The sequence below is a fragment of the Tenrec ecaudatus genome, chromosome 15 (genome assembly GCF_050624435.1).
Source record: "Tenrec ecaudatus isolate mTenEca1 chromosome 15, mTenEca1.hap1, whole genome shotgun sequence".
Taxonomy (NCBI): domain Eukaryota; kingdom Metazoa; phylum Chordata; class Mammalia; order Afrosoricida; family Tenrecidae; genus Tenrec; species Tenrec ecaudatus.
Window position 1 is genome coordinate 88,898,782 of NC_134544.1, and position 26,641 is coordinate 88,925,422.

General features: G+C 40.9%; 1 pseudogene; it reads left to right on the plus strand.

Annotated features, from left to right (window-relative positions):
• The first annotated feature begins 13,512 nt into the window (after nt 1-13,512).
• On the plus strand, nt 13,513-17,600 carry LOC142427582 (COMM domain-containing protein 2-like; annotated as a pseudogene).
• The last annotated feature ends 9,041 nt before the right edge of the window (nt 17,601-26,641 follow it).

Consider the following 26,641-nt stretch of genomic DNA (forward strand, 5'->3'; position numbering starts at 1 on the left):
AGAACTCTGCCCCCCCCCACACACAGGGTGGCCCCACGTGGGCTGCTCAGCCTGAGAGCTATTTGTTTGATAAAGTGCTATCATGCCTTAGATCATTCACCTTCATGTCTTTTTATTCCTATCCTTAGTAATTAACATATCTAAAGTGCACAAGTATATGTATATAGTTCAATAAATTTTAGCTCTGTATACACATAAGTTTTCTATTGTTATGAAGAGTTACAGTTTTGGAAATTCACAGGGACAGTTCAACCTTGTCTCATAGGGTCACTATGAGACAAAACTGACTTGATGACAGTAATTCTTTTTTTGTGTACACATGTATGTATCATACAGTTCAGCACACCAAGTCCCCATGCATGTTTGAGCACTCTCCACAACCCCTCCCCATATTGATTATCTTCATCTGATAATGGTGTTATTCTGGGTTGCCTAGAGAAACAAATTCAGAGACTCATGTGTATAAGAGCTTTATGCAATGGAGATCCCCTCATAGAGGGGTTTAGGAGAGGAGACGGGTTAAATAGGGTGCGAGGTAGTACCGATGAAGAACATAGCTTTCCCCCAGATCCTGGATGCTTCCTCCCCCCAACTACCATGATCCGAATTCTACCTTGCAGGGCTGGATAGGGCAGAGGTTGTACACTGGTGCATATGGGAGCTGGAGACACAGGGAATCCAGGGTGGATGATACCTTCAGGACCAAGGGTGTGAGGGGCGATGCTGGGAGAATGGAGGGTGAGTGGGTTGGAAAGGGGGAACTGATTACAAGGATCCACGTGACCTCTTCCCTGGGAGAGGGACAGCAGAGAAGGGGGCGAGGGGAGACTCCGGATAGGGCAAGATATGACAAAATAACGATGTATATATTACCAAGGGCACATGAGGGAGGGGGGAGAGGGGAGGGAGGGGAAAAAAAGAGGACCTGATGCAATGGGCTTAAGTGGAGAGCAAATGCTTTGAGAATAATTGGGGCAGGGAATGTATGGGTGTGCTTTATACAATTGATGTATGTATATGTATGGATTGTGATAAGAGTTGTATGAGCCCCTAATAAATTGTTTAAAAAAAGAGCTTTATGTACTATACAATTTGTATATTAAGAAAACATTCCAGCCCCATGCAAATGAAGACCATAAGTCCGATATTAGCCCGTATGTCCAGTAGCAGACTGTAAATTCCTCTTTAGACTCATGCAAAGCATGGAATGACGCTGAGTGCAAGAAGATTACAGGCCAGTGGGTTGAAAGTCTCCGAGATCCATGTCAGTGGAAGCATCTCAACGCTGGCACATGGCTCCTCCAGCTCCCGGACTCTACAGTAGGTCCATATGTCCTGTCAGTAGGAAAGTCTAGCAGGAATTGGGTGTGTGCCCCACTTCCAGTGAGCTATTTATCTCTAGCTCCTCCAAATGAGGTCATCAAGCTGCGACCCTTCACTCTTTAAGAGTCTCAAGTTGACAACAGATTAGGTAACTACCACACGCATTAATCAAGCTCAAGGTGGAGTTACCTCACCTTACCACCTGTGGCAATGACAAGGTCACAGTCCATGTATGAATGATCTATACAAGCATCCCCAGCTGTCCACACCATAGTATCCCTTTTACCTTGTGAACAGAAGACAAAACAGTAACAAAGCTAGAAAAACTAACCCAGCAAGTTGAAACATGAGTGCTAGTTCTTCAAACACCTGTGAGTAGAGCTCAGGGTGAGATCAACACAAACATCTCATTCAGAAGGGGCAAGTCTGCAGGGTGCACAGGATGGTTGAAACATACGAACCAACCCAGTCGAAGTAGCAGAGGGCAAGATCGTTATTGATAGTTCACTGAACTTGGAGTTATTCCCAGAAAGCAAGTATTAACATAGATTTATTTCCTATTTATTTCTGGAGTTTTCTTAACTTTTAACCAATAAGCTTTCATTACAACTTTATTAAGACATCATGCTTCCACCAGTAGACTGTTGTTAGCTTTCATTGAACGGGTTGCGAATCATAGAGACTCTACGTACAATAGAATGAAACAGTGCCTTGTCCTGCACCATCCTCAGTCTTTACAATGTCTGATACCATTGTTATAGTCACAGGGTTCGTCCACCTTGGTGACCCTGTACTTCAACATCTATGAGGTCCTTTTCCCAAGAATAGTCCCTCCTGATATTGTGTCCAAAGTCTGTGTGAAAGAACCTTGTCTCTTAACTCCCAATGAGAATTCTGGTTGTCCTGCTTCTGCAACAAGTCTTTTTGAAGATATTATTATTATTTATTTTAAGAGGGACACCACTAACTTCCCTTTCAATCTCTCCATTCAGGAACATTATTACTTAACATGATCACTGTTTTTTATCCATCTTAACATACAGTTTGGTGGCACTTTTGAAGACATCAGAGAAGACCACATTTTATTTAGTCTGTTAATCCAAAGATGACAAATCTGGGATGATTTCCACGTTCAGCCCCTTCGAACGCCTTGTGAATAATTGCCAGCCTGCCTTTAGGAACACAAGTAAGGGATGATTCTGGTAGTATATATATTGAGCTTGTATTCAGTTAGTTTAACTAGTAAAATTCGGAATCATGAAAGTTCATCATGTGCTTCAGTATTCCCAATATTTATTCAATTCATGCTTGTCTCATTCATATGCAATCCTTTTATGAATATCCTCTGTGAGGCCTTTGTATGAATTTGTGTAAGTATGTTTTGCAGGATAGAATCAATGGATGTTGGTTTCAGCATATTGTGTTTGTTAGTCCAGGTAGATTAGAGAAACAAATTCATAGACACACATATGTGTATAAGAAAAAGCTTTATATACAAAACTAATTGGGTATTAAAGAAACATTCCAGCCCAGTCCAGATCAAGTCCATACACCCAATATTAACCCAGATGTCCAATACTAGTCCATAAATTTTTCATTACACTCATGCAGCTTAGCAATAATGCTGAATACAGGAAGATCACAAGCCAGTGGGTGGAAAGTCTTGTGGATCCAGTGGCGGTAGAAGCACCTCGGTGCTGGCAAGGGTCTCTACATGGCTCCTACATCTCCCAGGCCTCTGGCTCCATCAGCCTCTCTCCAAGGGGCGAAGTCTAGCAGGAAGTGTGTGTGTTCCACCCCCAGTGAGCTATTTATCTCTTTAGTGCCTACAAATGAGGTCATGAAGCTGCGACCTGATTGACAGGCTAACCTCCACCCCTTCACTCTTAAGTCTAAAATTGACAACAGATTATGTAACTACCACATTGAGTGTGCTTTTTTGGGTTAGGTCTGTTTATTCATTTCCAACTTGTAACAACCCTGTATACAAAAGAACAAAAATAATGTACATTATTGAGCCATCTTCAATATAATTCCTAAGTTTGAGCCCATTATTGAAGCTACTGTGTCAGTTCATCTCCTCATGGGCCTTACTCTATTTGACTGTCCTCTACTTTGCCAAGGATGATACCCTTTTCCAAGTACTGGTCTCTCTTGATATCATGTTAAAAAAAATGTGAGAGGAAGTACCATCATCTTGTTTCTAAGGAATATTCTGGATGTACTATTCCAAGAAAGATTTGCTTGTTCCTTTGGCCAAACCAAAACCACTAGCATTAAGTCAGTGCTGACTCATAGCGACCGCCCTGTGCGTTTCCAGGACTGTAAAGGTTTACAGGAGTAGAAAGCCCAGTCTTTCTCCTGAAAAGCGTCTGCTGCTGGTGGTTCATCAGTTAACCTTTACTCTGCGATCCTCATGGTTGGTTCCTTTAACAGTCCATGGTAATTCCAATATTCCTCAATAGCACCACAATTCACATGCAATGATTCTTTACTATTCTTTACTCAATGCTCAACTTTCACAAGCACATGAAGCAATTGAAAATACCATCACTTGAGTTAAACTTGGTATGACGACATATGGCAGTACATTTGATTTAAGTAAAGACATGGTTACCCAATTTAGCAATATTTTTGGTCATTTGTATGTTGTCTGGCCACACTAGAACATTCCATTGTTTAAATATAGACTAATGTAGGTGTCATGAATCAGAAGAGATATGGCCCTGGTTTGTGGTGAATATTTTCATTTCTTATCTATTTACATAGCCATTTATCCTCCTTTCTGTTTGGCTGTTTGTTTCTCTCTCTAGTGATGTCTCTACCTATCACTGGGAATAAAAATGTCCTCAATCTGTGGCTGCATATACCTCCCAGAACAGACTACACTCTTGTGTGGATTAAGAGAACGGGGCAGTGGATAAAGAGAAGACTTCAGAAAAACTCTGGATTATCCTAAAGGCACTGCCAGCAGCATTGAGTGGGAGGAGCACACCCAGGGTCCTCACTTCATCCTGTCCACCTTGATGAACAAATGCACCTCCAACATGCGAATTCCTCTTTGGCAGCCAGATGAAGCCACAGCACACATATGCTTAACAATGCGCAGTCCTCATCAGCCCGGAGAGCATTTTTTGGGTGTCATGAATCTTATCCACAAGAACATGAAGCATGTGCGGATTTTCCTCGTTCTAGTGGCAACTCTGGGTGGTGAGTGCTTCTGGGATTCCAACATCAAGTCTGTGGATGCAGCATCTGAGCACATGACTCACGGTGTTTCTCTTTATCCCCAGGTGTCCTGGCCCAGGTGCAGCTACAAGAGTCAGGCTCTGGACTGGTGAAGCCCTCACAGACCCGGTCTCTCACCTGTGCTGTCTCTGGATTCTTTTTAACTGGCTATTATGTGCACTGGATTGGCCAGGCTCCAGGAAAGGTCCTGGGGTGGGGCAGGGTATTAGCTTATGATGGGAAAACATACTATATATAATCCATCTCTCCAGTCAAGAGTCAGCATCACCAAGAACACCTCCAAGAGCCAAGTTTATTTAAAACTGAGCTCTGTGAATCACGAGAACACAGCCATGTATTACTGTGCTAGAGACACAGTAATGGGAAGTCAGTGTGAGCCCAGGCACAAACCTCCCTGCATCAGGCCATGGTTCCAGGCCACGCAAGAGAGGAGTCAGGGATGCTTTCCGCTCAGAAGCTGCAGTTTCCCCCACATTTTCAGCACATCTCTAGGGATTATCATGTATACACTCTGGGGAAACTTCATGCATCTGAATGTCTTCTTTTCATTGGAATGGGCTTTGTCTGTCTTTGACCATATATACAACAGAGTTCACAGTTATATGTCTTGATAAGATATGTCTGCAATTGACTGTACTAACTAGTATTTGTTGTCAAAGCCAGAGATATTCCAAAACACCAAACACCACCAGAGTCTATGCCAACTTACAGTGATGCTATTGTGAGTTTCCGAGACTATAACTGTTTACAGGAGTAAAAAGCCATGGAACGTCTGGTTGTTTTAAACTGTGTACGTGCAGATCTCAGCCCAAAGCATAACTACTTTACACAAGAGGGATCCTTAAAGAAACTTTAATGCTGGAAAAATCTCTCTTGTGAGTCCCAAATTTTCTCTAAGCAATCGGATGTATTCATTCATATATGCTCACACATGTATATTTATGCAATAATTTTAACTTACAGTGACCTGGATAATATTGTATGTGTTGATAGTCTTAGGTATGCTTGAATTGGCTTCAACTCACAGAGATCCTATGTGCAACACAATGAAATGCTGCCCGGACGTGCACTATGCGCACAATCATTCCTCTGTTTGGACTGATCACTGCAGCCATTGTGATAATCATCTCATTGATAGTCTCTCTCGTTTTCATTGACATTTTACTTCACCAAGCACAAGATCATTCTCCGGGGACTAGTTCCTCCTGATGACATGACCAAATGAGTGCAATGAAGTCTTGCTCGAATGCTTCCATGAAATATTCAAGATGTTGGACAACAGAAAAGTGGATAAAGGGAGATGTCAGTGTAAAATATAACAAAATAATCTACAAATTATTAAGGGTTCATGACGGAGGGCGGGAGCAGGGTTGGAGGGAAAAAAATGAGGAGCTGATACCAAGGGCTCAAGTAGAAAGCAATGATCAAGACAGTGTGTTCTGTTACAAATTTCCCGTTGTTGTGTTTCCCCACATAAAACATCTCCCCTTTCCCCCGGCATTGTTATCCGACCTGAGAAGAACCTTGTGTTTTGATTTGTTGTTGTTTTGTTTTTGATGCTGTTAAATGCCAGAGTGCATTCCAATTCTACGTGAGTCAATGGACAACAGAACTAAAGAATGCCTAGTTCAGCACCACAATCACAAGGACTCTTTTTGAGCCCATCGTTACAGCCACCGTGTCAGTCCAGCTCATGATGTAGCTTCTTCTTCACTGATCCCCTACTTTATCATGGAGGAGGTCTTTCTCAAGGGACTGGGAGGGATCATGATAATGTTGCATGAAACAAAGTCTCACTCTCCTTGATTCTAAGGAACTCTCTGGCTGTATTTCACTCGAAACAGATGTTTTTTTTATTGAAAGCCTGTCCACGGTACTTTCATCATTCTTTTTAACACCATAAGTCAAAGGTCATCATTTTTATGGCCTTCCTTATTCATATAATAATATTTAAAATTTTAACTTGGCTTCTAAAAGGGACATTTAAGAAGTCCTGTAATATGAGCCTGTTGGTGCAGATATAAAAAGGGCTATGGTGGTGCTGTGGGATAAGATTTGTTTGCTCACTACAAGGTCAGGGATTCAAACCAGCCAACGGTTCCCCGAGTAAGATGACATTGTTTATTGCTGTAAATAATTACAGTCAGAGAAAGCCTAATGAGTACTTCTTAGTCCTCTAAGGTTCCTATGAGGCAGAAAAGATGAAATCACAGTGGTTTGGTTTTAGAGAAAGAGCTTGTTCGTTTCCTAGCTCAGCTGCTTGCTCTATTGGTTTTCCCTCAATGCAGAAGAATGTCTGGGGTGTTTATAGCGCTCAGACCTCAGAAAGAATGAATTAATGCATACATTAGTGGATGCATATGTTCAAACCAAACAATAATGCTGCACTGGAACTCATAATTTTCTAATTGCAAATGTGGACTCTATGGAGCCTACTAATTCAAGGTATGCCTGTGGGTCACATCACTCCCATCTCTGTCACCCAACTTGTTTCAACAACCAGCTCTGGAGACACTTTCTGGTGGAGCTGTGGTGCCTGCGCATTAGCAAACTGTTCATAGTCCCTCACTCGTATCACAGCCAGGAACACTCATAGGCAAATGCCTGTTGTGGTTTGTTACTTAAATGAGGCCACCACCTTCACCACCCTGCAATCAGGGGATCCCAGAGACTTCTGAGTCAGTCTTTGATACAGAAATGTCTACCTCCTTTCTACTCCTCCTGATGTAGCTGGGTCTCCCATCAGGTCAGAGACCGGCAGATGCAGGTGGCCACAGCAGATTCAAAGACCCATGGATCCTTTAATGCTTGTTGTGACCTTGCTTATCCTGGGTCTATTTGATTTCTCTTTTTAAACTTGATAATTTCCATGTCCTTAACGATGGATGCTGGAATCTTGTTCAGAATTGCATTGTCATTACACATCGCTTAGAGCAGTGGTTCTCAACCTGCCTAATGCCGCAAACCTTTAACACAGTTCAACTTGTTTTAGTTACTAGTTCATAACTGTAATTTTACTACTGTTATGAATCATGAGATCCCTGTGAAAGGGTTGTTCGACCCCCAAAAGGGTTGTGACTCACAAGTTGAGAACCACTGTTGTAGACCACATTAACCGAAATAATTTTATTTCATAATTTTAATTTAAATCAGTAACTTTTAATATAACTTTCAATTTATCTCGTGACTTTCAGGAAACACTCAGGGATCATGTTGGGTGGAATCTCAGTCCAAAGGAGAGATTCAGGTTCTAGATCAAGGTCCTGGCCCTCAGCCTGTATGCATTCCTAGATTACAGCCAGGACAGCATGCCAGACTTAAGACAAAGCCATCTTGGGAGAAAAGGCTCCATTCATCTGTAGAGATTTTCAATCAGGCACTAGATAAGATCAGAAAAACCAAACAATAACATAGTAGTTAGAATTTTATCCTGTAAACTTTTATTCTTGTTTGCCAATTAACAGAACACAACTGCATCCAATTGGATTGTATTATCCTTGGAATCATATTTTCTGCCATCATTTCCACATTTCAGAATATTGGGAGGTTTAGTGCACCTTGAGGATGACTGACCAAATCTAACTCCAAGCAGCATTTATGACTGTTCTATGCAGGTTCACAGGGAATCAGAAATAACTACAGGACCCCTAACAATTACAAAGGATCATCAAAATATTATTTGCTATGTTTGAGACTGTTATTGCAGTCACTGTATCAATGCACCTCCTTGAGGGCTTGAGAGAAGGAAATGTCTCCTCCATGGTCATTTCAGTCAACACATCCTATCTTCAGATTATCAGACTGTAGTCTGAGGACACTGTCACCTATGACTATGCAAGAAACAATGAAAACTCACATCCTGAAAATGCCAGACACCCAGGACAAAGTGAATGACTTTGACAATTCATTTGCTGTCCTTTTTTCCTCTTCTTTCACTTAGTGGTTAAAGCTTTGTGAAAAAAAGCTTTTATTTCCTGAAAATAGTTTCAGTTTTGGGCTGTTAAATCAGCTCCACAAAATTGGAGGAAACATTCTCTAGGACTCAAATCATACAATTATGCCATAAACAAAATCAAAGTCAATTCTAACACATAGGAACATTGTAGACTCTGGATTGTACATTTTTTTGGAGGTAGACCCTTTAATCATGCTTCCCAGATGCTGGATTTCAGGTGGTCAATGCCCTACCCACCGTGAACCCAGGGTTTCTATATGCTCATAACAATTTAACAAAACAAAACCAATCTAGAACTGTTTTGGATTCCATGGAGGTGATTCTGATTCACTGTGTCCCGTTGTGCACAGAGTAGAATTGCATTCCCATTTGAAAGGCTAAGACCTTTGAGAACGAACTCACTATACCTTTTGATAGCCGGGCACCATAAGCTTTGTTCACATTTGCTTATGCACCTGCTTTGTCTTCAGCTATTGTGTCAGGAAGGCGAGCATCATGGAATGCCAGTTTAATAGAAGAAAGTATTCTTTCATTGAGGGAGTGCTTGAGTGGAGGCCCAATGTCTATCTGGTACCTTAATACTAAACCTATCCATATATGTACACAGATCTATCTCCACATACTCATACATATATTTACATACATGCATGCCTTTATTTAAACCTCTCCATATGCCATTTACCTCCTAGCTCCTTCCTCTATTTCCTTTTGCTTTCCTCTTATTCAACGATCATATTCAGCCTTCATTTTGGTTTCAGTAATTCTTCTCTGTTACAGTACCCTTGGTCATGCCCTACCAGGCCTCCTACACCCTCTTCACCACCGATTTGGATCACTTGTTCCCTTCTCCCTGAGTTTGTTAACACCACTTTCTTTCCCCCAACCTCCCCCTCTCCCATGTCCCCCTGGAACTGTCAGTCCCATTTGCTCCTCCAAACCAAAAAAATCTTGTCATTGTGAATGAGGGGGAGTGCAGAATGGGGACCCATAGCCCACTTGTAGGCAATTGGACATCCATCCCCTTAGAGAAGGGTCGCGGGGAGATCAGCCAGTCATGGTGCAGTGTAGTAAAAATGAAACATACAACTTTCCTCTAGTTCCTAAATGCTTCCTCCCCACCCACTATCATGACCACTATTCTACCTTACAAATCTGGCTAGACCAAAAGATATACACTGGTACAGGTAGGAACTGGAAACACAGGGAATCCAGGGTGGAAGATTCCTTCAGGACCAGTGGTAAGAGCGGCAATACCAGGAGGGTGGAGGGTGGCAGGGGTGAGGGTGGGAATGGGGATCGATTACAAGGATCTACATATAACCTCCTCCCTGGGGCAGGGACAACAGAAAAGTGGGTGGAGACATCGGACTGTGTAATAAATGACAAAATAATAATTTATAAATTGTCAAGGGTTCATGAGGAAGGGGGAGTGCAGAGTGAGGGGTAAAATGAGGAACTGATGCCAGGGGCTTAAGTGAAGAGCAAATGCTTTGAGAATGATGAGGGAAATGAATGTACAAATGTGCTTTACATAATTGATGTAAAGAACTTCTCTTAAGCTTGACTCATGCCCCATTTTAGAATTTTTAAAATGCTGTTCTGGCCTCTTTCATCACTAAAGTATGTAACCTCTTTGTCTACCACACCCAGTTTTGCGCCATCGCAATGTTTTATTATTCAAATGTCAATATCCTCCTGTTCTCAGAATGTGCACATTTTCCATACCCCATTCCACCCTGCCTCACAAAGTTAAAAAGATTACGCTTATCTTAGCTTCTGTAAACTGCTTGCTGAAAGGAATGTGGAATCCCCCAACCTTCCCTACATACACACTGAAAGCTTTATAATAGCTTCAACCACTCCTAATCGCCAAACCAACAGCGGTTTTTGCCCTTATAAACTCACCTGAATATAATTTTCAGCTTTGAGTAATTTAGCCGAGATTTGAATCCTCCCAAAGGCCACCAGCTATAATAAAGACTCCCAATTTGGACATAAATAAAAATTGCATTACTAATGCACATTAGAAGACTACATGAGAAAAGTAAAATGAGAGCCCGTGGACAGGGAAATTTTTTTTTTTTAATCAATGGCACATCAGCCAAAGGGACAATTACAAATACATACAGAACTCTATATCTCAATAAGAAAATAACAAGAAACCAAATAAAAAAATGGGGAAAAGATATGAAAAAATTGAAGTACAAATGATTAATAATGATAAGCAAATGAAGTTCACATGATTAACTTCACCAAAAATGAAATACAGATGGTTAACAAACATATAAAAAATGCTCATGCTCACTAGCCTTCAGATGCAAATTCAAACCACAATGAGATAGTACTTCACCCCTGCAATGCAAGCCCAAAACAAAGAAGCAAAACAACAAATGCTGGAGAGGATATGGAGTGATTGGGATTCATATATACTGGCGGTGGACTTAGAGATACATACAGCCACTGTGGAAATCAATGTGGCACTACTTAAAATAACCAAAGCTTGAAGTCCCATTTGATCCAACAATACCACAATTAGACACCATGGAATTCATACACAAAGCAATATATTTTTAAAAACAACATACTAAAACAGAGGTAAAGCTCAGTTGAAAATAAGAGGAATGTTTAAAACTGCAAGATTTAAAATGGGTGAAAAAGGTTCTCAAAAGATAAAGGGTCATATTTTAACTTAACTGCATCTGAATAATCCACCTTCCAAAGAATTCTGCATGGGAGCAAGGCCATTCACATTCCTGTTCTATGGTCACAGTATTTCTCCAGTTAATGTAGTTAATATGGGTCAAAGGAATGATCAAATGTAAAATGAAATATTGGTCTTGGTATCAAGGTACATATGCACACAGGATGAGTCTATCAGGCTTTCCCAGTAGCTGTATTCATGATTTCCTGCAGGATTTACATTGCAGTCATACACTGTGACAGACATTTTGTTCAGCCCTTCTGTCCAATCACTGCGTCAGTTTATCCTATGAGCTTTGGGGAACATCAAAGAAAATATAATTGGATACTGCAGTAACTGCCAATCACTAAATGCATACGCACTGCCACATGCCCTGTATTCATATGGTTTCTCTGCTGTACAAATCCTCTATTGTCACATGACTCCTTTCGGGCTAAAGGCCAGACAATCAGAACTACATTCGTTAAAATCCCAATGTAGTCTAGTGACACACTGAGAGAAACCAAAGAGGGTATTTGCAAAGTCACTATATTGCCAGAGCTTTCCTTCTTATTGAGATCACTGGTATGAGATGTCACATGACTTCCTGTAGTTTCCTATCTTGAGTGAATTTTGTATGTTTTCAGTTTTGTGTGTTTCTGTGAAGAAAACTTAGAAGCACAGGTAAAAGTTTTACCCACATTCAATGCAGTTTCATGGTAACTATCCTACCTGAAATCATTGATGAGACATAAGTGTTTAAATTTTTTTAATGTTTTTTTTATGATTTAAAACTTAACAGAGTAAATTGGTTTTCTATTCAACAGTTCATACATTGATTGCAGTCCCCAAGATACACCAGCTTTCTTCCCACTTCTGCCCACTCCCTGTGTTTTTATACTATTCATCCTTTTGTCATGTTTCTTCTAGCTTTTATAAGTTTTTAGCCATAAGCAAATGCTGTTCCTTTGATTTTGTATGGTTGATTTTCCAGGGAGTGTATGTTATTCTTCCCCTCCAAGTCTATATATAGTTGGGCTGAAAGCTGAGTCAGAGGAGTGAGTACAGGTCCAAGAGTGAAACATCGCTAAAGGCCACAATCTGTAGATTCCAAGTTTCCAGCAGACCAGTAAGCCTGATCTATTTTATGGTTTTGGTTTGTTCCAATTTCTTCCACTTTCTTCCCCACTCGACACAGGACTCTCTTTTGTGACCCTTTTCAGAGTAATTAGCACTGGAAGCCGAGCACCATCTAGTTCTTCTGGTCTCACGGTTGTGGAGTCTGAGGTTCACTGTGTTCCATTCATCCTTTGGAATAATTGTCCCCATACATCTTCTATTCTCTTTATTCTTATTTTATGGTACTTCTGTGCTGTCTCTGGTGGCTAACAAAGAGCATGCAGGTAGGGCAGGTACAAGTGTCATCTGGGTGGGCACTCTACTGCGTGATATAGCTGTGGATCCAGAAACACTAGGTTCTGTTCTCTTTCGGGTACTGAAAACTGGAAGAGCAATGAGGTACCTATGCACTCTGTGGAAGTCTGGAGGGTCTTCTCCCCACAAGGGTGGTCATGCCAATAGAGGGACAGCAATGCAGAACATGGATCCCCATATGGTCACAATTGTCTGTTCCCACGCTTGGCCCAGGCCAAACTCTAGCACCTCATCCTCTCTTTTGAAAGCTTTGTTACACTAACTCCAATGAAAGGTTTTCTTCTTGGAAACTGTCTAATGTTTAAGGAAACCTGACTTCCACATATAAGATTTTTTACATTTAACTCATGCAAAGAGCTTCTTTTCTTTGTGAAATCTCTGGTGTACTGTAAGGCATCACGTCTGCCTGAAAGCTTTACCACACTCAACACCTATTAAGGTTTTTCTCCACAAAGAATTCATAGATGAGTTATGAGATGTGCTTTCTGAATGAAGCCTTTGACACATTCACTACAAACAGGGTTTCTCTCTCTGCATGGTGAGTTTTCTGATGAACGATGAGCTTATTCTTCCTGAAAAAGGCTTCCCACATTCACCACATACATGGGGTTTAGCTTCTGTGTGAAGTTTCTGATATGCTATAAGCTATGTTTTCTGGCTGAAAGCTTTACCACACTCACCACATACATAGCGGTTTTCTCCTGTGAATTTGTAGCTGAGTTTTGAGATTTCCTTCCTGAATGAAGCTTTTGCCACATTCACTACACACATGGGGTTTCTCTCCAGTATGAGTTCCCTGATGAACACTGAGGTCCTTCTATCTGATAAAACCTTTTCCACATTCACCACATATATACAGTTTCTATCGAGTATGAGTCTGCTGGTGAACAGTGAGAGAAATCATCCAGGTAAAAGCCTTTCCACATTCACCACACACATAGGGTTTCTCTAGTATGAGTTCACTGATGAACCGTGAGAGCAGTCTTCCTGATATAGCCTTTGCAATAGGCACCACATACATAGGGGTTCTCTTCAGTATGAAATCGTAGAAGAGTTTTGAGGTGTGTTTTCCGGTTGAAACCTTTGCCACATTCACCACACACATAGGGTTTCTCTCCAGTATGAATTCGCTGATGAACAGTGAGAGAAGTCATCCAGGTAAAGGCTTTTCCACATTCACCACATATATGGGGTTTCTCTCTTGTATGAGTTAGTAGATGAGTTTTGAGATATGTTTTCCGAGTGAAGCCTTTTCCACATTCATCACACACATGGGGTTTCTCTCCAGTATGAGTTACTTGATGAGTTTTGAGCTGTTTTTTGAGAATGAAGCCTTTTCCACATTCATCACATACATGGGGTTTCTCGCCAGTGTGAATTCGTAGATGAGTTTTGAGATGTGTTTTCCAGTTGAAACCTTTGCCACATTCACCACATACATGGGGTTTCTCTCCAGTATGAGTTCACTGATGAACAGTGAGGTTTTTCTTCCCGATAAAAGCTTTTCCACATTCACCACATACATGGGGTTTCTCTCCTGTATGAGTTAGTAGATGAGTTTTGAGATTTGTTTTCCGAATGAAGCCTTTTCCACATTCACCACATACATGGGGTTTCCGCCCAGTATGAGTTCGCTGATGAACAGTGAGAGAAGTCTTCTTGATAAAGCCTTTTCCACATTCACCACACACATGGGGTTTCTCTCCAGTATGAGTTCGCTGATGAACAGTGACCTCAATCTTCTTGAATGTTTGCCCACACTGAGTACATTCATAGGTCTTACCTAGTGTATCAGTGATCCGGTGCTCATAGAACACAGACTCCTCGATGAAGGTTGTCCCACATTTATCACCTGTGTGCGGTTTCTCAATTTCATCAGATTTCTGATGCTGATGGCATTGTGACTTCATGAGCCTAGATTGTTCACACTCAGGGAATTCCTTTTCAGTACAACATTGCTCTTGTTCAACATGGAGAAAAGTTTCCTCATCTTCACTGAGCACAACTGACTTCTGTATTTTATTGCTTCTATTCTGATTTAATTCCAGGATGATTAAATATGATTTTACGATTTTTTCATGTAAGCCAAACATCTCATCATTTTCCTTTGGAGGAAAATTATTTTTGTGCTGAGAAACAATACTTTCCAATGCATTAAATTTATAACACCGTTCTGTTCTGTCTATGCAACTTTCATATTGCGAGTGCTCAAGCAAATGATCATCATCTTTGTGGATTTCTGTAAAGCAAAAGAACATTGACTCTTTTCACCATCTTGATTGACAACAGGTCTCTTAAAATATGCATTGATACAAAGTAGATCTTTAGTGACAACCCTTTTATATGAATAAAACACTATGCTTAATGTTTATTGCCCATTGGAGGTAACACAACAGTGCAAACAATCTAAATAGTTAACTTATTGTAGAAATCAGGTTGGCTATGAAAGTGATGAATGGACACAGATTTGGTATTTGCCTAAGAAGGAAGAAATTGAGACCAATAGACCACAGATGTGATAAGGCTTGCCAATTATTCAACTAAATAGACTGATACTGGCTCTTTTTAATTAGATAATCAAGTGGTTTATAAAGCTGAGATTGACAAATTAAAGAAGACTAAAATCATATTCTTCATCAAAAAGTATATGGGAAGATCTTCCCTTAAGTGTAATTCTGTCAGCAGATGGTTAACATTCATATGCCTGCAAGTAAGACCAGTTACCAAAAGTGTTATTTAGATTTGTGCACCAACTGTTTAGCAAACAAAGTGTGGGGTCCAGTCCCAGAGTCAAAAGGCTCGTAGGAATAGCATGTGCAAGTAAGAAAGATAAAGCAGACAGCAAAAACGGGGTAGAGTGGCTTCATCTCCGATGCTGTAATAAGATAGTGAGGTCATTTACCAGTGAGTTTATATTGCAGCGAGGTGTGCGAGCCTCCAGAAAGCATGGACAACAGAACAGACAGATGTGAATGTGGGAATATGTTGAACTCTTTTAGAACACTTCATGATAAGTATCAGGCTGTGGGAAACAAGATCAAGAAGAGATTGGAGGCAGACCAATTCTTTATTCTCAGAATTAAAGATAGAATTAAAGATTGCAAGGCCAGGTATCTGGTTGGAGGGAAGCATTCACATTTGTAAGTTGGAGAAGAGCCCCAATTACATTCTCCTAATTAAAAATCATCCCCACAATATCCTTTCATTACAGTGCTACCTTAATGATACCTCATACAACACATGACTATTACCATCTGCGAGCAGCTTTAACTATAAGAGCAGATATGTTGTTATTGTTCTCCCTGCTCAGTGGATAGTTACTTCCCTCACTTGCCCTCAGCCTCAGCACTGGTCTTTAGTTGCTCACCCAATCACTTCAGGGACCTTCAGGGTAAAGCCACTGCCTACCTTGTTAAGTAGGTAGGCATCACTGTGAGTAAGGAGTGGGGGCGGGGCTGCATGCCCTGACACTATAAAAATTGGTGAAAGAATACAAAGCCTTTTTATGTCTGCCCTTCAATTATACAACCATCCCTTAAGACCCATCCAGAGGGAATTTAAGAGACAAAGTGATAGTTGATTGCTTGAGTGATAGCAACAAAGGGAACCTGATTGCTTTTAAAGCTAGGCATCTTTTAGCTGAGTAGCAAGAAGTCAGGTCCCTGTAGGAGCTATATTCTAACATCTTACTGGAGAGCAGTTGTGGAGACCACTCTATCTGGAGATTGTGCATTTCAGCTCTAGCTTTATCCTTGGGGCTTGGAGGTTTTCTTCTAACACTAGTACTGGTCTCCCAAGCCATGAAGTCAGGAGTATAGAGGTAAGGTTGCTTACACTTTCATCCAGGTTCTGTTTTCCACGATAACGAAATTGAGGGTGGGAGAGGGAGGGAATACGGGCAGGTGATATCAAGGAATTCAAGAAGAAAATATTTTGAAACCATGGTAGTATCAATACAATTAACTAAATAAATATATATACATTAGAAAATTTTGCATACCTTTTGCAGCCTGACATTGATCAACCATACATACAATCATGTACACAGATGAATGTAAAATTTGGGAACAATATAAGTAATTGGAAAATGCAGCCTTAGTGACAGAAATGACACACAAGTTTACCGATAAAATTTTGAGACTAATGATGAATTCAAAGCAAATTTTTATTAAACAAAAGAAATGGAAACTATACATATGGATGAACAAACAAAAATCAAATCCACCATATCCATAGAAAGAAATGGTGGAGAAGCTCATTAGTCAAAACACACCCAAGGGTTAACTGTGGAACAGATCATCAATTGCTCAAATCCAAGTAGAAGTTAGGAAAAGTAGCTAGATCACAGAGCTGAGAGACTATGTAAAGAATAAACTTGAGGAATAAAAGACTGCTGACAGATCCAGCGCGCTGGCTTCCCTCACAGTGGTCACCGAGTTCGGGCGCATCGCGGTGGAATTCCTGCGGTGAGGGTCAAACCCCAAGATCGACGAAGGCGCCGCGAGGAAACTCAACGTGAGTAGGGACACCTTCCAGCATATTGTGGAAGGGTTAACATATCTCCTCAATGAGAGCTCGAAGCTCATGACTTCCGAACTGGATTTCCAGGACTCCGTGTTTGTTCTGGGATTCTCTGAAGAACTGAACAGATTGTTGCTTCAGCTTTACCTGGACAACCGAAAGGAGATCTGAACGATTCTGAGCGAATTGGCATCAAGGCTCCCCAGTTACCACAGCCTTGAATGGAGATTAGATGCACAGCTCGCAAGCAGAAGTCTCAGGCAACAGATTAAGTCATCAGTGACTATAAAGCTACACCTCATCAGAATAGAGATCACACCACCAGAGTTCTGCAGACTGTACCAAGTGACCCTGTTCCATTTGGTGCAGCAGCTGGAACAAGCACTGGGAGAGATGAAAACAAAGCACTGTCGGAGGGTTGTCCGAAACATCAAGTAGCACCATCAAGCTGAAGACACGGATCCCTCTGCATCGTCGGGGAATTGGGGATGACAGTAATTACTCTCCAGATTTTTTTTTAATTGTTGATGGTAATACATATCGATTAGATGAGATTTCTTTCTGTGCCAAGATACTGAGGACGTGGTAATGAACTAAAGTTCCTTTCCTGGTGCAAATTGTGTAAGATCCTTGACCAATTAAACTCTGTTTTGTATTTTAAATGTGTAAATAGGATTAAATCAAGTGGAAATGAATCTATACTGTTTATATCTTCTGTATATTTGAATGACTGTCCTGTTTTTGATACTTCTGTTGACTGGTTGATTTTCTTTATTATTTACATCCTCACTGACCAAAATTGAAAATAAATTCTGGGGATTTTTCTATTACTAAAAAAATAAAAAGACTGCTGAAAGAAGACTAATGACTGAGAAGAGATGAGATGTGGGACAACACGAAAGACATCTTACATATGAAAACCAAAAGGCTACTCAAAAGACAGAAGAGAGAGAGCAATATTGAATATACTATGCATTGTTTGAATAACAACAAAAAAATCTGTTGGAACATACAGAAAAAAATGTTCTTTAGAAGCATCAAAAGTCATCTTTCGGGGTGGGCCTAAGGAAGGCACACTGCACAGTAAGGAATATATAGTAGATATGTGTTTAATGAAGAAACCAACAACTCAGGATGTTAAAATGTCCTTTCCACTTAAAAATTATCGGAGGAACAGAAATGTTTTTAAAATCTTACAAGTAGATACTATGCTCATACTTATGATCACACTTGCTCCAATCCTTTTATCTTTAGTAGTTTGAGTTATTAATTTTTGGATGGTGTGATATGTGTCTGCAGTGAATAAACCGAGCATTCGAAAATGTAAAAAAATAAAATAAAATCTTCCAAGTAGAACAAAATTGGAGGTAGAGAGCTAAAGTATATCCTAAGCTGATAACAATTTTCTTGTTAGAAAGGTGATTTTAAAGACCTGAAAATAACAGAAGCCATAAACGTGTTTCACCAACAGGAGCAAAATATGGAGAAACATGTCTGTTGAAGAATTCCAACAGAGAAGGCAATTTGACCATCTCTATAGGAAAATAGAAAGAATTTATTTCACCAGAATGAAGAAAACTTTAAAGAAACAGGAAAACAAATGAGAAAATGGACACTAAAACCTTTAGAGAAACTCCAAGGGGGAAGCTAAGGAAGCCCAAAAGAGACGGACTCATTCATGGTGGGAGTTCAAGAACCTAGACTGTGTTGCGAACAACAAAAGGGCAAGCCATTCTTACTCAGTAGGGGAGGAATGTGCTGTATTCCGAGGCCAGTTACAAAATCAGAGTTCTCTGTTTGGAGAGAGGCTTGCAAGATGGATTTTCATAGTAAGATAGAAGCATATAAAAAAGGGTAGGTTTTGAGAATCTTAAAGACAGAAAATTAGGGAAGCAAACAAACAGTACTATAAATCAAATAAATGGAAATCTAATCTCAAGAGCTACAGGAGTACTTCTCTCAACTTCTAGGAAAAGTGAGTTCTCCTATTCAAAGAAGTACACACTTTTATGCATTTTCCGACACCTGTCTTGGATGTGAGGCCTTCTACTACTTGAATCAACGCCCCCAGCCAATTCCCCTTAAGGTATTTTGACCATGCACCTGAAAAAAATCCCACTACAGCTTGTTTCTAATACCGACCACAGTTCTCTTGTTCCATTTGAGAGAACGTTTCTGGGGTGACAACTAGATAACCTGTTCATGAGAAATTACAGAATCTTAGACACAGCAAAATTAACCTAAAGTTTGTAAAGCGTGCAGAATACAGTATTTCTACGAAAAGCATGTTCAAGGGAACAAAGCAAAGGGTGTTCTCTCAAGCATAGGAGACCTTACCTACTAACTTAGAACCAGAGAATGCAACAAGAATCTCCCTCTTTGAGAACACCACAGACACTACAAAGATTTGAACACATAAGCTAGGAAAAGCCAATGACTTCAGAATTTTCCTCACCGATGGAAACCAGATTGTGATAGTTCTCCAACATCACATCCTGATATAGGGTCTTCTGAGCAGGGTTCAGGAGCTGCCATTCCTCCCAGGTGAACTTTACAGCCACATCGTTGAATGTCAGTGATTCCTACAGTAAGAGGAGTCGATTTAATGGTGTACTTTCCATTTGAAGATTTTTTAAAACTATCTTACAGTAAAGAAAGCAAAACAGTAGTAAAAACTGTATATTCCATAATGTGTGGCAAACTGAGGACTTGGTAGAAAGTATTTAACTTTATTTCTACATTCGCAATTATGGGACGGAAAACTAGCCCTATTTTCAGAAAGATCTCCATTGTTCTGATAAATATTTTCAAATACACATTCTCCAGGCCAAATAATGTGCCCCACCCCCACCCCCTACAATAGCTCTCCATTAAGGAGCAGTCTTAAAGGAGATCTCATAGTAGATGAATCATTTCTGTGCCTGGCTACTTCACTGTGCCTGAAGGTTCTCTGTAGATCAGAGCAATCAGGTTCTGTAGCCAACCCACCATAAATGTAGCAAATGCCTGGGGAGGGCACAGGGTGGGTTTCAAGTCAACTAGCACTAGGTCAAGATGGTGAATCACAGTCTTGCTTATTATGTTACCCACTTACGATATTATTACCCATTGACTATGTATACACTAATTGCATGGCATGTACGCCTTATGGAAAGATCTGTAAACTCCAGTACATATACCCACTGGAAAATACATTCACTTTCTCAGTCCTGACATAGGATGAGGAGCCCCATGCCCCACTGCGCTGTCTTTAATATTTGCCACAATTGCAATGTCACTCCTGAGGATCACCGTTCAAGTCTTGGGGACCTCCATGCCCCAAAATAATGCACCCACTCATAAAATTAGAATTTTGAATACCAGTGAAATTACCTGAATGTGCTAGAAATAGCTGAGATTTATATTCACACAAAGTAGATTTATATTCACACACTTGTTTATATTAACAAACAAGTTTACAGTACATTGTGAAATGGAATTGGGAATTCTAGCAGTATCACCATTATAAAAGGCTCAGTATCTCCAGTGGCAATGATTATCAGGAACAGTTCATATGGGGGTGGTCGAACACACCTCAGTTCACCAATATTTTTAGTCAACTCTTACCCAAGTCATTCCTCCCACACCACTCTTTGTCTCACTTCTGGGTTTGAAAATCTGTTGCTATGGCCACACAAAACTAAATAGCTCAAAGGGGTCTATTAATGAACAGGTACACCTTGGGATCAGAAACAAGAAGCTCTATCTCCGAACCAAGAGCAGAATGTTCAGAGGCAATATCTCCCTTCCTGAATGCAGAATGACTTTCTAAGTTCTTAAGTTCTTAAGAGGAGCACAAGCTCCTCTTGACAACCTTAGGACAAATTCTTCTGAGTCACCTTCACACAGTTTTGCCTTAGCTTTAATTGCAAGGTCCTCTTGGACCTGCCATCTTTCACCACATGCTCTCCCTTGCAGTTCTCTTCCACTGGCTCGACCTCTGCAGCTCTCTTAACCTTGCCTAGGCAGGGAAGGCGCTAGGTTGACCCAAGAAGCCATCATATCAAGAGAGAGAGAGAACTGCCTGCAAGCATGGTTTGAGAAGAGACAGAGACATTGGCCTGTCATTTGATCTGTTGATTTGGTTTTGTTAGCCCCTATAGTCTCGGAGTTCAGAATGAACCCTTGGATTAGAGATTTGCCAGCTTCCAGAAATTCATGAGCCATTTCCTTGAATGGCAACTGCAAGCTGCCTACGTGACCTGACTTGAGAGCTCCCTCAACTCTATGAGCCAACAGCCTGCTGCCTGACATTCCCATTTGGATTCCTCAGCCGCTACAACTTATTATCTGACCAGATTCAATAACTTCACTTTGTGAGGCAGTGGACTGAGTTCTGCCCTGATGATCTGGTTCATCATCCATGGCAAGCACACGAATGAGGAGAACACTACAGACTGATCCCTGACCTCTATACAAATTTGGGACTCACCAGCTTCCACATCCTGAAGAGTTATTTACTTGATGGCTATTTAGTTTTCTGAGATACTGCAGGGAAAATCATAGAACAGCTTAAACCTCTACCTCCTAGGGACTGGTCTACTACTGCTCCTGCAAAATGAACTGTACTATTCATGGGTCAAGAGCTGTACCAATGCAGATACTGATCAGGGCAGAAAAGACACAGCAACGGAGCCAATGGTGGCAGGTCCAGAACAGATTTTCAGCCAACATAGTGGGGCAGGCAGGCAAGACGAAGAGGAGGATATCCTCAAGGAGCTGAGAGGAGCCTATACAGATGGAAGAAAGAAATGAGCCTAACTTCAGGGGGTAAAATGTCTGAGAGGGACAGAGAGAACAAACCTACCCTGAAGAAGATCAAATTTGCCTACATGGTTCTGTAATATGAATCCCAATGTGTAGCCTATTGATTCTGACACCAAATTATATTCTGGTACTGAATAAAACATGTACCTGTGACTCTGAGCTGCAATTAGGCCATGACCACTGGAAAAAATTAATGAGCTGAGTAGGAGAGGGCTGTGGCAAAGATACTGGTGTCAGAACTGGAAAACCACTGGAGAGTACAGGTATGTTTAAGCTCTCCCATATAGGAATCAGAGCTGCTGCTGATGGTTGATCCTCTCTCCTGCAGGTAATAGTTACAGGAGGTGAGAAGGTGTAAACCAATTTTAAACCAGTATCGCTACAAGGCCCATTTTAGATGAATTAATGAGAATGCTGCTGTTCAGGAAAATATGTAAATATCACCTTCAAAGAGAAGCGTTAAAGACACTTAATCAGACAAAAATCCGATGGAATAGGGAATTCTCCTAAAGACGTGGTTTTATTTCACCTTAAAAACTACGTACAGCATATCATTTGAAAGCTTCTCATGAGCTGGCCACAGAATGATGCATTATGAGTTGGAAGATAGTGTCATCCAAAGAATCGTCATTGATGTATTAATCCTATGATCAAAATATTCTCAATCTTCTCCATCCAAATGTTGAAGTCAGAGTCAAAGTTTATCTCTAATTTCAAATTTTGACTTTCCCACTGAGCGGAATCAGTATTATCCAGGCTTCTACATTCCTAGTAGTTAATACAGAAAAAGATAAAACACATCAGAATCACCTGGGCCTTGGTCATCTTCTTAGGTCCTTAGGACACTGCCGGCAACTGGGATGCTTTATGTTTGTCCCATCTGATCAGCTTCAATTATGTTCACAAATTACAATCTCTTATGAGGATCTCCCCAAAATAATAACATCTGAATCAGGCATTTCTTCCTCCTTTCTCTATGCTCCTGGTGATGCACAATCTGCCGGTTGATGAGAGAATACAATGTGAGTAATACATAACCTGTAGGTCCAGATGCAGTTACTTTTTTGTCCCTCTCCTTACACCAAGTCCCCAATAATGTTAATGATTCCCTTAGTGAGTGATGGAAAGCATGCTTATAACATGAGCCATGGGTCCTCAAACTTTTAAAACAGTTCACTGTCCCTCAGACCATTGGAAGGCCGGACTATAGTTTTAAAAAAACTTTGAACAAATTCCTATGCACACTGGGAGAGTCAGCTGCTAAGCAGGATAGGCAGCGGCAGCAAAAACACCTGGCGGGCCGGAAAAATGTCCTTGGCAGGCCACATGTGGCCCACGGGCTGTAGTGTGAGGACCCCTGAATGAGCAATAAATGTAAATCTCAAAATTTTCAAACATGTGAATATAAGATGACTTTATAACAAATAGAGATTGGGCAATCAAATATAAATGTCAAAAAGGAAGAAACCAAAAAGTTGGATACCTACCTCACCCCATACAGAACTACCAATTCCTTACTGTGTGACTCTCCAGGAGAATAACAAATCAATGAACTTTGAAGATGACTATGTTAAGTAAAGTATCTGGAAACATTTAAAATGGGATATATAAAGAGCTATTATAAATGAAAGATTATTTCATAGAAGAACTATAAATCGTAAAATCACTTTAGAAACACTTTAAAACTAACCATCAAGTAGAGTTAGACATATAATCTGCAGATAGGGCCCAGGCTTCCGAGACTCTAAAGCCAGGATAGGAAGCTAATGGCTGTGTACCTCTGACCTTGAGGATAGCAGTCCAACTGTTAACACATGTCAAAGCCAAGGCTCCATAATAAACACATGACATGTTAGACTGAAATTTATGTATATATTTTGAAATAAAGAAGTATACTTCCCCCAATAGTAAGTATACTTTGAATCCCAATAGAGATCAACGTTTTTAATGTAGCATTATTTGTAGTTCCTAATGCAGTGAGATCAGCGATTCTGAACCTGCGGGTACAGACTGCTTTGGGGGTGGAACGACTGTTTCACAGAGGTCGCCTGATTCATAACAGTGGCAAAATTAGTTATGAAGTAGCAACAGAAATAATTTTATTGTTGGAGGGTCACAACATGAGGAACTACATTAAAGGGGCACGGCATTAGGAAGGCTGAAAATCACTGAGTTAGACAGTTGGCCTATACAAGTATACAGTCTTTCTAGCTATGTCCCCTTAACTTCCTCCAAAGAAGCCCTGGTGGCATAGTGGTGACTGTCGGGCTGCCAACTGCAAGGTAGCAGTTGGAAACCACCAATTTCTCCTCAAAAGCAGGATGGGGCTTCCTTCTACCATGAGTGACATGGCTTTCTACTCCGCTGCAGAGTGTAGCTGTGGCCTGGGAAGAAACCCGAGTGCCTTTGGGCAGGAGGTTAGGAGGTGAACTGGGGGTACATCCGAGTACTTATCTGGGCAACTAGATTTGCCAACCCACATAGAGATGAGTGTGTTTGGTGTAAGGCTAATGTGCAGAGTGAACATTTATCCGCAGAACGAAAAGACCTTTGTAACATATGCCCATTCAGGACAGAAGCCAGGGGGTTGCAGGGCCTGACCTCACCTGCAGGGTGGCTGTCAAGATGCTGTCTCAAAGAACTGTACCTTGAGTCACTAATGACTAAATTGTGCTTTAGGGTAGAAAAGTAACCCCTTTGTCAAATATAATTTAAGGAGAACATTTACTAAACTTTAAGAGACAACAAAAGAAACACACACATACATCATATGGATAAGGGAGGCCATAAGCAGTTCAAATGCAACTGAGGATTCAGTCGAGACCCTGGATAAACAGGGCACAGAACAAAAGACCATGTCACAGATCATGATTGGTGGCAGATCAATACATCACAGCTACAGGCGGAGCAGTAGCAGCAGGAATGGGACCATAATTGGGACATGCACATTATTAGATAGAAGGACTTAAAAGATTGGTCCAGGGCCTTCAAACTGAGGCAATCAAGGCCAGACTCATAACAACGGCCCCTGTGCTGTCCTCAGTAAGGTGAGTTCCATCAAGGGTACATCTAGGCAGGCCCTGGGAAAGAACTGGCTGGAGAGGAGTGCAGACAATCTATTTTCTAAGGCATTCTCCCCAAGGGGAAGATGATCAACATTCTTGGTTAATGATCAGAAAGAATTCAATGGAGGTTGAATCAAAGTGGGGATGCAGCAAATGGACAGAGTTGTCACTGTCATCAGCAACAAAAACCTTAAGCCCAACTCAGTTCCAGCGAGTGGATTCTGATTACAGCGACCCTTTAAAAGGAGGTGTAACGTCTCCTTGTGGATTTCTGAGACTGTGACTCTTTACAAGATTGGAAACTCTGCCTTTCTCCCCAGGGTGACTTGTAATTCTGAACCGCTAACCTTGGAGTTAGCAGGGAAACAGGGCAAAAAAAAAAAAAAAGGGAAAGGGGCAAGAGTGAAAGGTAACAATAAAATATAGATATCACCTGTACACTGGAAACACAGGGAATCCAGGGCAGATGATCCATTCAGGATCAGTGGTGAGAGTCGAGATACCCGGAGGGTGGGGTGGAAATGGGGAACCGATTACAAGGATCTACATGTGACCTTCTCACTGGGGGAAGGACAACAGAAAAGGGGGTGAAGGGAGACTTCGGGCAGTGTAAGATGCCAAGGGTTTAAGTGGAGAGCAAATGTTTTGAGATTGAAGAGGGCAATGAATGTACAAATGTGCTTTACACATATGTTGTATGTATGGATTGTGATAAGAGTTCTATGAGCCCCTAATATACAGATTTTTTTTAAAAAAAAGAATCTCAACAAAAAGAATAAGTATCCTCCAAGTTTTCCCACTCTGAGACACAAAGCTACTGTCATGTAATTATTATGGACTGCTCCCCTCAAAAAACACTGGACATACACATAAATATACTCCAAGCTCACAGGATATACTGACAAAAGAGCACAATCTATGAAATATCATAATAGCATGTCCTTCTTTTTGCTGATTTGGAAAATATAGTTCGATTCCAATTTTCGCATAAGTAGACTGAACTTCAATGCATTTGACTGGTAAACTGTCTTAGGATCCTAGTACTCACACACCAGGCTTTGAGATGTTTTCACATTTTAGATTTTTTAAAGACTTTTTCACATTTGCAGGTCATGGAAGGCAGACTAGCTGAACATGATGACCACTAGCATTCTCTCAGCTGTGGGACTGGCCTCTTTGACTTGTCAGACTTTTGTTCCCACATTTTTTAAGGATAGACCAGTCCCTGGAGAAGGCCATCATGCTTGGTAAGGGAGAGAGAAGCAAAGAAGAGAAAGGACTTCAACAAAATGGATCGACACAGGGGCTGTCACAATGGGCTCAAACGTGGGTACATTTGTGAAGATGGTGCAGGACAGGACAGTGTTTCATGCTGTTAAATAGAGGGTTTAGGGGTTGGAATGGACATGATGCCACCTAAAAACAACATAGAAAAGGTTTCACTTTCATGATAAAATTTCACTGCATCGCCAACTAGCTATAACATAAAGTCACATGACCTGCCCCCGTCACTCTACAATTCTGCTACAACAGTGTAACCTAATGTCGATCCAATGAGCCTTTCAAAATCTCATCCACAGCAGTGCATCAGGTGCCATGTTTTAAAGC